This window comes from Oryza glaberrima, chromosome 11 (assembly GCF_000147395.1).
Source record: "Oryza glaberrima chromosome 11, OglaRS2, whole genome shotgun sequence".
In the NCBI taxonomy this organism is placed as follows: Eukaryota; Viridiplantae; Streptophyta; class Magnoliopsida; order Poales; family Poaceae; genus Oryza; species Oryza glaberrima.
The window spans coordinates 7,485,067-7,495,839 of NC_068336.1; the positions used below are offsets into that span (position 1 = coordinate 7,485,067).

The window sequence follows — 10,773 nt, forward strand, 5'->3', positions numbered from 1 at the left end:
CTTTTTTTACTTTTATTTGGGAACACGCAAGAGATCCGTGCATCATTTTATTAAGCAATTTCTCTTTTTATTTGTTGTCATTTAGTATGAATAAGATGTGCAACATATATAGTTATGTTTATTTTTGTTCATCTGTTACTCAGCTTACACCAATGCCTTTTATGACAAATCCACAAATGCTATTTCTCCGCAACGAAGTATTATGTTGCAAAGCGTAATTAAAGGAGTGCACTTAGAACATCAGTTTTGAAAAGATGTGGCTATACATTAAGCTCCAACATCATACATGATCATAGGACCAGACACTTTCTCTAGAAGAATTGAATCTATATCTCACATCACACAACCTGTACGCAACCTGCACAGCTAGCTAGCCCCCATCTCGCTCTCTTCCCTTCTTTTTGTTCTTTTCTCATCTATCTCATTCTATTATCTTTAGTTTTCTTTTACCAGTTGTCGACCTTGTTTTTTAAACTGCATAGCATTTCCAGATGAGGAAAGAACGGTACAGAAGTTTTTGGGCATTTTAGGCCCAAACTAATGAGAAACATTGAGGTATATCTAAGCTTTGTTTGGGGGCTCGAGATTCCCAAAAATAGAGAACCTGGAAAAGCTGGTCTTCATGATCTATATCTTCTAATTAATTTTTTATTCTATAACTACACGAATTCTTATATTTTAGTTTTTTATTTAAATTCTCATAATTTAGTTGAGAATCTGAATTGTTTAGGAAAGTTAGAGCATTCGACAAAAACTTAGCTGATAGAAACTCCACCAAACAAAGATGCTACTGGTAACAATATACAGTACCACAATGCTATTTTTAGAATCTGATTGGCTGACATTTTTTTTTCTGCGGTTTATAAGTGTTTGAAGTAACAGAAAATAATTTTAGGACAATACTTTACTCATCTACAATTTAACGGTTTAAAATCCAAAGTTATGTTGGAAAAAAAAACAATTACAAACATATAGATTAATTTTCAAATTAAGATTTTGTTAGTGATATGCCCTAGAGACAATCATAGAGATGATTGTATCACATACTATGTTTTGTTAGGAAACGATAGGCGAACAAACGATAAAGAACAATAGATCAATCACAAAAGACACGAGATTTAACGTGAAAACCCTCCCAAAATAGGAGAGAAAAAACCACGGGCGCCAGCCAGCAAAATATCTTCACTATATCTGAGGTGAGGTTACATCGCCGCTACGGCAGAAGCTGGCCTTTATTAAGTGCAAATGAATTTGGATCACAACTCAACATGTTTACATATTTATCCGACTTTGTTCCTTGAAATAGATAACTCATTATTGGTTAATGAATATGTGATTCTTTCATGAGACTCTTTATGTTGTGTGTTGCTATTTCTAAAGGATCCCTGATCAAATATCATATGTGGAACAAATATGTTTAGATGATCAGCATATGTATTAATTGATGATCATGTCTCATGGATCATGGTACAGAGATACCAAATTAATAATGTGGACACATGTTAGTGAACATGTTATTGGATAGATCCAACATGATGAGACACTGCAAGAGCCATATGTGTTGTGTCATCAGTGATCTCATTTAGTGTTGGTGTTGAATCCTTAGACCTGAGATTATCATGGTTCCCAACATGTGTAGTAGCTTACTTAGAGACTGCTAAACGCTACTCCGTAATTGGGTAGTTATAAAAGTAGTTTTCGGGTATGCTATGAAACATGTAGTGGGATATGAATAATCAAGATGGGATTTGCCCCTCCTATGGAGATATATCACTGGGCCCCTCGATGTTGTAGATTATGGAAGTGCATGGCCATGCCAAAGGTGATTGAGGAGTCAATCACAAGTTATATAATCTATCAACAGGTTCGAGTGAACGATTGAGCTATTAGAGGATGGCACATATCTAGCCTTGAGCTTAATCGATATCGTGAGGCAAAGGGGTTCATACAAGTATACACTAGAGGTTCAGCCGATATGATCTTTATGTATGCCCCGTGGGTCAATACGCTCTGCTAGGGGCCGCTGTTGACGCGTGAACCAAAAAGGAGTTTTCGGGTTACAGCCGAGTGTACATGAACCTACAGGGTCGCACGCTTAATGGGCTAGAATAAGGGGATTGGATGGAGATCCAATATGAGCTTGATTCGGATAAGGATCCGAATAGGAGTCCTACGGGCCTTGAAGGCCCAAGTGATGGATCCTATATATTCGTGAGGGGTGTGACCGGCGGAGGTATTACATCATGTGAGAAACCCTAGCCGTCACTATCTTCCCCAAGCAAAACCCTAGCCGCGCGCGAGTGCTAGCACATTTACGCGTGGCGTTCCATCCCTATACGTGTGGATACCGGTAGAGGCGCCGCTGGTTTGCGGTGCTGATCGGCATGTGAATACGGCGAGGAGAACGCACGAGGAGGAGAAGATCGAGCTGGTGCGATCGACTACTTCCTCTACATCGACCCGCTACTTCGCGATAATTCCTTCGACTTCTTAGCGCCTTCTTTCGCTGCGCAGAGTGTCGAGTGGTAATGATCTATGATCTAATACTTGTGTGGTTCCTGGTTTACACGATAGAAAATTTTAATTTATAGTATCGTAGCCTATGCGTATCCTAACAGATTTAGCCTATTACTGAGAAGGTCATCACCGATGGTTCCTATATAGTATGCCTTAACGGGGTTTACCTAGATGGTTTTGAATTATCTGAAAAAATATATGCTACTTATGGTTGAAACAAGACTCATTTGTTTACATCACGCCACTATTAGAAGGTCACCCATTAGAGAAGTTTCGTGAACCGTCTATGGAAAAAGAATAAACTATAATATAGGATTTTCTTAAATGGTATTTGAATGATTGGGAATCAGAAAGCTTTTGTGATTAAGAGGGATTCAGATGTGGGTAGTTTTGTGAAACCTTACCACCAAAATTCCAATTATATATGATATGTCATATATATAGAAGTGTTCTTCTAAAACAACGGGCAAATTTTATAAACACTTTTCATTGGTAAATTTTACTACATAACACTTTAAGTAATTTGATGTTGAACAATAAAAGCGTACGATGAAGGAAGGACACATTCAAATATGTAATTTATTGGATAGTACAGGCACCGTAGCTATTATTTTATTTAGGTTCAATTGGAGAGAGAGTTTTTTTTTCAAAAATACAAGAATGACTTTTGAGCCACAAGTTTCTAACCTGATGCTAAGAAGAAATTTGATATATGGCAGCAATATACTTGGGGCGATAGTAGATTGCAAATTGCATAATGTGTAGTTTGAAAATATGGAAAATAAGAATAAACAATTGATTTTTCCTAAACATTTGAAAAAGTAAACAAATTGGAAAGTTGTAAAATGTACTCGTGGAGTCGTGGTCGCCATTCTAGATTTTTGAAGGGGGTCGGGGGGAAAAGATGGCATGGTTCGGTTCGATCAAACCAAAGCCGAGTAACATACATGTGCTAACTCGAGAGACAAATTCATCATTTCAATACGGTTTCTCTCTCGAATTAGATAAAAATAATAAAGCAATAGTTTTGGTGTCCCCTCAAAATTATCGGTTTTCGAGATGTCCTCTAGCCGTGAGATATTTTTATGATGTTTGTAATGTTTATTGTTTTTCATTTCCCATCCATCTAGAGTAAGCTTGTATACCTTGTAAAGGACACGTGTGTCATGCAATACTAACGAGTTTTTAATACCGGCAGAAAACTAAAAAGAGCTGAAAAAAAATCATGTCATGTCCCTACACAAAAGGTGGTCCCACATGATTCCCCGCTTTGTCAGAGACGCTTAATAATAATGTGTTGGCATCAAGTGGCGCTGGCCCACCCACGCACACAGAGAATCAGGGGAGGGAGAGTAGTGAGCGCGAGGGTTTCTGGGCTCAGGAATCTAAATAAAAAAACCAATAATAAATATACTAGTGGAGTAGTAGTACAATAATAAAATACATGTGAATTTATATTTACAGCTAATTGTATTTAAATTTACAGTTAAACTTTTTAGCAGGTGATATACTCATCGATAAGGAATGGTCCGTTAATCTTAAGATATATCAGTATATTCTAGAAATAGGGTACGTGCATATACGTTTATATGGGTGAGTATAACGTACATTACGAGCTCTTAGTTTCTCAAAATAAATAAATAAATGAATAATATAAATAACTTTTCTTTTGATTTGGCTGTAGCAATTGCATAGTAATTTGCAACCTGCAGATCCGTGGTGCAGACCAAAAGCTGGAATTCTCTGTGGCGCCCGTGTGCTGCTGCCCCCCATCTCCTGCCTGCATTCTCCTTCTCTCTCTGTGGTCCCTTGTGTGGCCCAACTTGCTGCATATATTATACAAAATTATTTATGTACAAGAGAAAATATTAGTACAATAGTAAGTTGTTGTGTATAATGGAAAATGGCATGTGTAAATTGTTAATATGGTAGTAACATTTCATGGGTTCCTATGTCTACCCATTACTGAAGGCTAAACATTGTACTAATATTATCTTCCGTCATAAAAATGTTTCATTTTTCCTGAAAAAATCTATACATATTAATGTTAGTACCGTCTTCTAGACGCAACTTCGATTACTAATTTGTATTGTAGGTACTATAATATTATGAACCATTTTTTTTGGACTGGCCTGCATATATGGTTTTTATGCATCCGATCTAAATATACAAAAGATATTGATATCGATGCACAAAGGTTTTAAAGTTAGACTTAGAACATGACTAGAGTAACATGCTTCCATGACTTGGGGGAGTGTAACAAGTACATGCACAGTGTATACTTGTGTTGTTTTGTACATGAGGAGACGTATATGTATTCTCTCCCCAACATATTAGCAAACATCCAACGTGTCACTCACCAGAGACCGTATAATTATTGTTGTTGTACATGTCGGAAGGTCTAACCCAATTATTGCTTTCAGGGTATTTTGTGAGACAAGTTTCTAAATAACATTATTTAGAATTGGATCTTGTGTAAACATAATGCAAATTATTTGCACGGAACGATGCATGAGACCACAATTATAAAAAGGATCAATGAGACCTTGACAAATTGTATTTATAACTCATGTGCATGAATTTCACATTAAATTATTTACTCATGGATTATTTTCCAGTTACAATTTCATCACTATAAATCACAACGCATACTATGGCGCCCTTAATTCAAAACTCAGGACTCTAAGAAGCATCTATTGAATAAAAAGGAAGTCATCTGATAATAATTAAAAAAAACTAGGTTAGGTTATTTCTAGTTCATTTTCTGAATTGCATGGGTCTGTTTGGCTGCTATATGCAGCTGCTGGGCTGTCACAGCTACAAATACAAAATAATGTTCCTATTGGCTGCGGTACAGTAATAAAAATTGCAGCCGAACAGAGCCCATAGCTATAGATTTGGTAAAGCAGTCCATAGATATAGGACCCACATCTAGTAGTCCATAGTTTTGAAAACCACCACAATGTGTGCAATTAAGGTGGGTCCCACTAAAGGCAAAAAAAAAATCAGCCGCATCCTATTCTCGTTTCCTTCGCGCGAGTTCGAGAGTCCGACTCCTCATCCCAATCTCGCTCCATCCCACGCCGCCCCCAAATCTCGCCCCATCCCACGCCGCCGCACGCCCTCTCCGCCGCCCCTAATTTCTCATCCCGAATTCCCCACGCCGGCGCCGCACCAGCCCTCTAACCTCCCCATGCCGCCGCCGCCGCACCAGCCCTTTTCCGTCGCCCCCTACTCCTCACGCCGCCGCCGGCGAACCAGCCCTCTCCGTCGCCGTCCATATCATGAGGTGCCCGCAACATCGCTCCTCCCATTGGTCTCCCCCTTCATCGATCTGCATCGCTTACTCCTCATTCGTGTGTTTTTTTAGTTTGGCTACCTTCACAATGGGCTCAGATCTAGGCAACACGGCCTCGCGAGTTTGCTATGGAGGCTACGGCGGTGCACAGCCGGAGATGAAGGCGAACGACCGCCGATGGGTAGCCGGAGCAGAAGCTGCAGCACGCATGTACCTGGACCATTGGGTACATCGGGTATTATTGCTTCCTATTCATAGTCTTTGCTTTTTTTTTGTCGTCATGATGCTTCCTGGACTCATTTTATCTCCCTGCTCATACGCGTATGTGCATCTCTCCTTTGTGTGCATATGCACTTATAGACTTAGTTCATTTTCTACAGTGAGAACAATGAAACGCATGCCTTTGAATCAACCAATTGATAATTAACTAGTCAAGTACAAGATTCATGACAAAGTAAAAAGTACTGACGATAATTCTACTTACGAATACAAATTACTGGAAACAAACTGACAGTCCTAAATTACATGGCTAAGGAAAACTAGCAAAATACAAGGCTGATATGTTTTTTTTTCTCATGGTTGCTGTCGATGACCACCAAATTTTTGCCATATATGCTCTATCAAATCTTCCTTGAGACGACGATGGGCTTGTCGATCACGAATTTCCATATCTTTTTCTAGGACCTCTGAGAATGCATGGACTGGTCCATGATCAAGTCCTGTTAAATGCGGGGAATGTCCTTGTTCATATGTTGAGTCATCGGGTATGTCATAGATGCCTCTCTCATCCTCTACTATCATGTTGTGTAAAATAACACATGCATACATTATATCTGCAAGTTGTTCCCGTTCCCATAGCCGTGCTGGGTGACGTATGATGGCCCAACATTTTTGCAAAACCCCGAAAGCTCGTTCCACATCTTTTCTTGCTCCTTCTTGATGAGCTGCAAACAATTTATGCTTAGCGCTTAGAGGTCTGTTGATTGTTTTGACAAATGTGGCCCACTCTGGATATATACCGTCAGCTAGATAGTATCCCATGTTGTATTGTGTCCCATTAATACTAAACTGAACGGCGGGTGCTCTACCTTGTAGCTGTTCAGTGAACAATGGTGACTGGTCCAAAACATTAATATCATTATTTGAACCAGCAGCTCCAAAAAAAGCATGCCAAATCCATATATCATAAGATGCTACTGCTTCTAGCATTATAGTAGGTACCTTGTAATCACCACGTGTAAATTGGCCTTTCCATGCTACTGGACAATTTTGCCACTCCCAATGCATACAGTCAAGACAACCCAACATCCCAGGGAATCCATGCCCATGTGCTACTTGAAGTAAACGTTGAATATCTTCATTAGTAGGCTTTCGTAGATATTGTTGGCCAAATATGACTCTTACACCCTTAGCAAAATAAATCAAACACTCTAGTGCTGTGCTTTCGGCGACCCCAAATGTTTCATCCATAAGATCAGCTGGTGAACCATATGCTAACATTCTGATGGCAGCTGTACATTTTTGCAATGGTGATAGACCCACCTTACCAAATGCATCTCGCCGTAGACGAAAATATGGAGACCAAACACCTAGAGCTTCAACTATGCGCAAAAATAGATGCTTTCTCATTCGAAATCTCCTACGGAATTGATTGTCGGTGTACAAGGGATTGGCAGAATAATATTTAGCAAACAATCTGTTGTGATCATCTTGATGATCTCTATTGATGTACCTTCGTGTGTAGCCCCCACGGCGAATAGAGCTACCAGTTGATTCTGCTTCCAATTCAGCCCCTAGCTCAGCTTCAAGCTCTGCCTCAAGCTCAGCTTCAAGCTCAGCCTCTATAGACTCATCTGAATGACTAGATTGATCTTGAGAGTCACTTGACATCTTGTTTTCTGGAATGAGGGAGTGTGTGCTGTGTGAATGAGAGAGTGTGTGCTGTGTGAATCAGGGAGTGGTGTCCTGGACTGCATATCATATTTATAGCTGCTGAATACCAACAGCTATCTATTGCTTTATCTCAACAGCTATATTTTGGTTGTCTTTTTCTAGCTATATTTTGGTTGTCTTTTTCTCAACAGCTATATTTTGGTGGTCTTTTTCTCAACAGCTATATGTTGCTTTATGCCCTGTTCCACAATAGCTATATATATTTTGCTTTTTGGCATGCATTAATATTATTTTACTACATATGTATGTGTTCTGGTGGAGCTATCATGGACCTTGACATGGATCAATACTAAGGATAAACAAAGGTGATTCCTCTATTGTCCAATAGGATTAATTAATTTGACTTACACATACACTAACAACATGGCCATACAATATAGAGCCTCAACTTGTTACAGTAGCTAATTTAGGGTTACAAATAGACTCACAGCACTTCTAAATATGAAAGTAGCACTTTCAACACTTCTAAATATGACGAATGTAATAGGTAATAGTAGTACAAGCCTCACTTGCTGATTATTTACTCCTCAGCAAGTTCTTTTGCTAATTGGTCCAGGACTCCTTCATGCCTCTTGTGTTGTGCTTCACTGTAGTTTGAAGTATCTTTCTCCAACAGTTTTAAGTAGGTCTGGTACTTCTTCTCTTTTGCTGATTTTATCATTGCTGTTGCTTTAAGTGACATAGCTTCATGATACAGAATCATGTTCTGACTTGGTTGGCTGCCCAAAGGAGATGGTGCAGCATCTTTTCCTTTTCCTAGCCTAGCCTTTGCTTTCTTCTGTCCCTCGGGGCACTTCTCTTTGCTAATGGATTCCTCTTCTGTGTCTTGGTTAGATGAAGAAGTGTATGCTCCTGATGATGAAACCTTGGTCCTCTTATTTCCACTTTCCTCTTGGACTATTCTACGCCATTTAGGCAAATCCTTGACCTCTCTCCACATGTACTCCAAAGTGAAAGGTTTGTCCTTGTTTTCTTTTTTGAATACCACATGGGCTGAGTTCATGACCATGTCATCAGATTGCCCACTGCCCCAAGTAGTTTTAAGTCTACCATATACTCCACAGAACTTTGTGATCTCTCTCTTCACATCACCCCAATGTGTCTTCAGTTGCTTGATTGACCTCTTGTGTCCATTTGTTGGCGCGTTGGTGTTGAACTCATCAGCTACAGCTTTCCAGTAATATTCTGATTTCCTGTCGATGCCCTTTACAGGATCTGTTGAGTGATGTAACCAACAGCTAAGAAGGCGTAGGTTCTCTTCTTCAGTCCAATTTATGCGTGTACGCCACTTTGGCTCTTCTTCACTACTACTGCTTGACTCATCAATGGTGACATGCTGTTTCTCTTTTTGTCTTGCAGGGCATGGAGAACTAGACTCAGATCCATGAGAAGAAGTGTTGGCTACAGTACCAACCGAAGAGCTAAATTGCAGCACAGATGGTGGCCTATTGGCTGCAGCTCCAAACTGCATAGTTGGTGAACCAAAACTCTCTTGTAAATGAAAACCTTGGTAGCTTGGTGGAGTATGTTGTAGCCAGCTCCCTTGGTGTTGAACGCCTTGAAATCTTGGAGAAGATTGACTGAAGGGTGGCTGATTTATTGGACCAAAAGGGTTGAAGTTTTGTAGATAATTTGGTGATGCAAAGATAAACTGGGATTGGGGTGTGTGGGGTGAGATATGGTCACTACTCTCAAAGTATTGGTTTGGGGAGTCTTGATTCGTGAAATTTGAGATGTTTCTAGTGGAGGGATCCATTGCAACTAGTGTTCTAGCAAATTGAGAGCTGTGTATGTTGCTGGTGTATGTTGTTTCAGTTTTTGGGCAATCCCTTCGGTGCGTTTTTGTAGTGTTGTATGTTTAGGAAGCCAACGGCTACTTGTGCAACGGTTACAAGTTCTTTTGTTTAATATTTGTGAACAGTGCCACTGTACAATTATACTTTTTTATTGTCTTCTTGCCTACCCATAGTGCTATGAGCAGCTTTTGTTATTTGCTTGCTATAGACTAGTTGCACAATGTGTAGGGCATCCACAATGTACTCCAAAAGTAGTCCATAAGCAATATAATATTTGATTCAGCCACCTAGCAACATTGTGGAACTAGTCCATAGGAAAGAAATAACAAAATCTACCCATAAGCATATGGGCTGCCCATAGAGAATAAAATATACTATTTGTCTCTATCTCTTCTCTCCTATTAATACTATTTGCTATCCATATACATTGTGAAGGTTACAATAGTTAAAGTTCATATATGTGGGTTCCATCTCTATGGACTACTTTTGTCATATACATTGTTGTTGCCCTAAAGTTAGCTGAATGTAATTTTTTATTCCCTATGGACTGCTTTTCAAGCACATTGTGGATGCCCTTATACATAATTTGAATAAAAATCTATAGATTGGAAACTGGAGATGCTGAAAGAAACTACTGAGTGCTAGTAATATTTTTCCTTAAAGCCACATGAGATGCCACCCTATGCTTGAGCACAGAAGATGAGAGCTGTGAAGGGCATTGTAATTATTGGGGTGGGCCCGCAGGGAACCTAAATAAAGGAGGGCCCACATGGGAGAGGGACGTGTGTTTGGTGGTGGCCTGTGATGGGAGGCGACTCTCACTTTCACGAGCTGACGAGAGTGAAATAAAGCATGAAAACGCCATCTTTATTTATTTACTTATTTATTTTTGCACCGTATTTATTTATTTGCCACCTCCAAAGTCCTTCCATGGCACACTTAATTGCCAAAGAAAACCAAACACAAATTGATGGGAACATCAGATCACATGATCACCACAACATTTTATGCCATACGATGGATTGGTCGATGATACTTTATGAGATTCGTATATTTAACCACAATATCAAAGTAGTGCACAATAGATTTGTTGATTTGATGTCCCTACTTTCCAGAGAAAATGTTGTGTGCTGCTGTGATTTTGAGCGCGCTTGAAGTAAAATAACTATAATTTTTAATGTTAATGGTTCATGGCAACCAAAATATCTT

At 39.4% G+C, this 10,773-nt stretch overlaps 1 pseudogene; it reads left to right on the plus strand.

Moving 5' to 3' along the window:
* Positions 1–6,390: 6,390 nt before the first annotated feature.
* Positions 6,391–9,385, plus strand: LOC127753731 (uncharacterized; annotated as a pseudogene).
* The last annotated feature ends 1,388 nt before the right edge of the window (positions 9,386–10,773 follow it).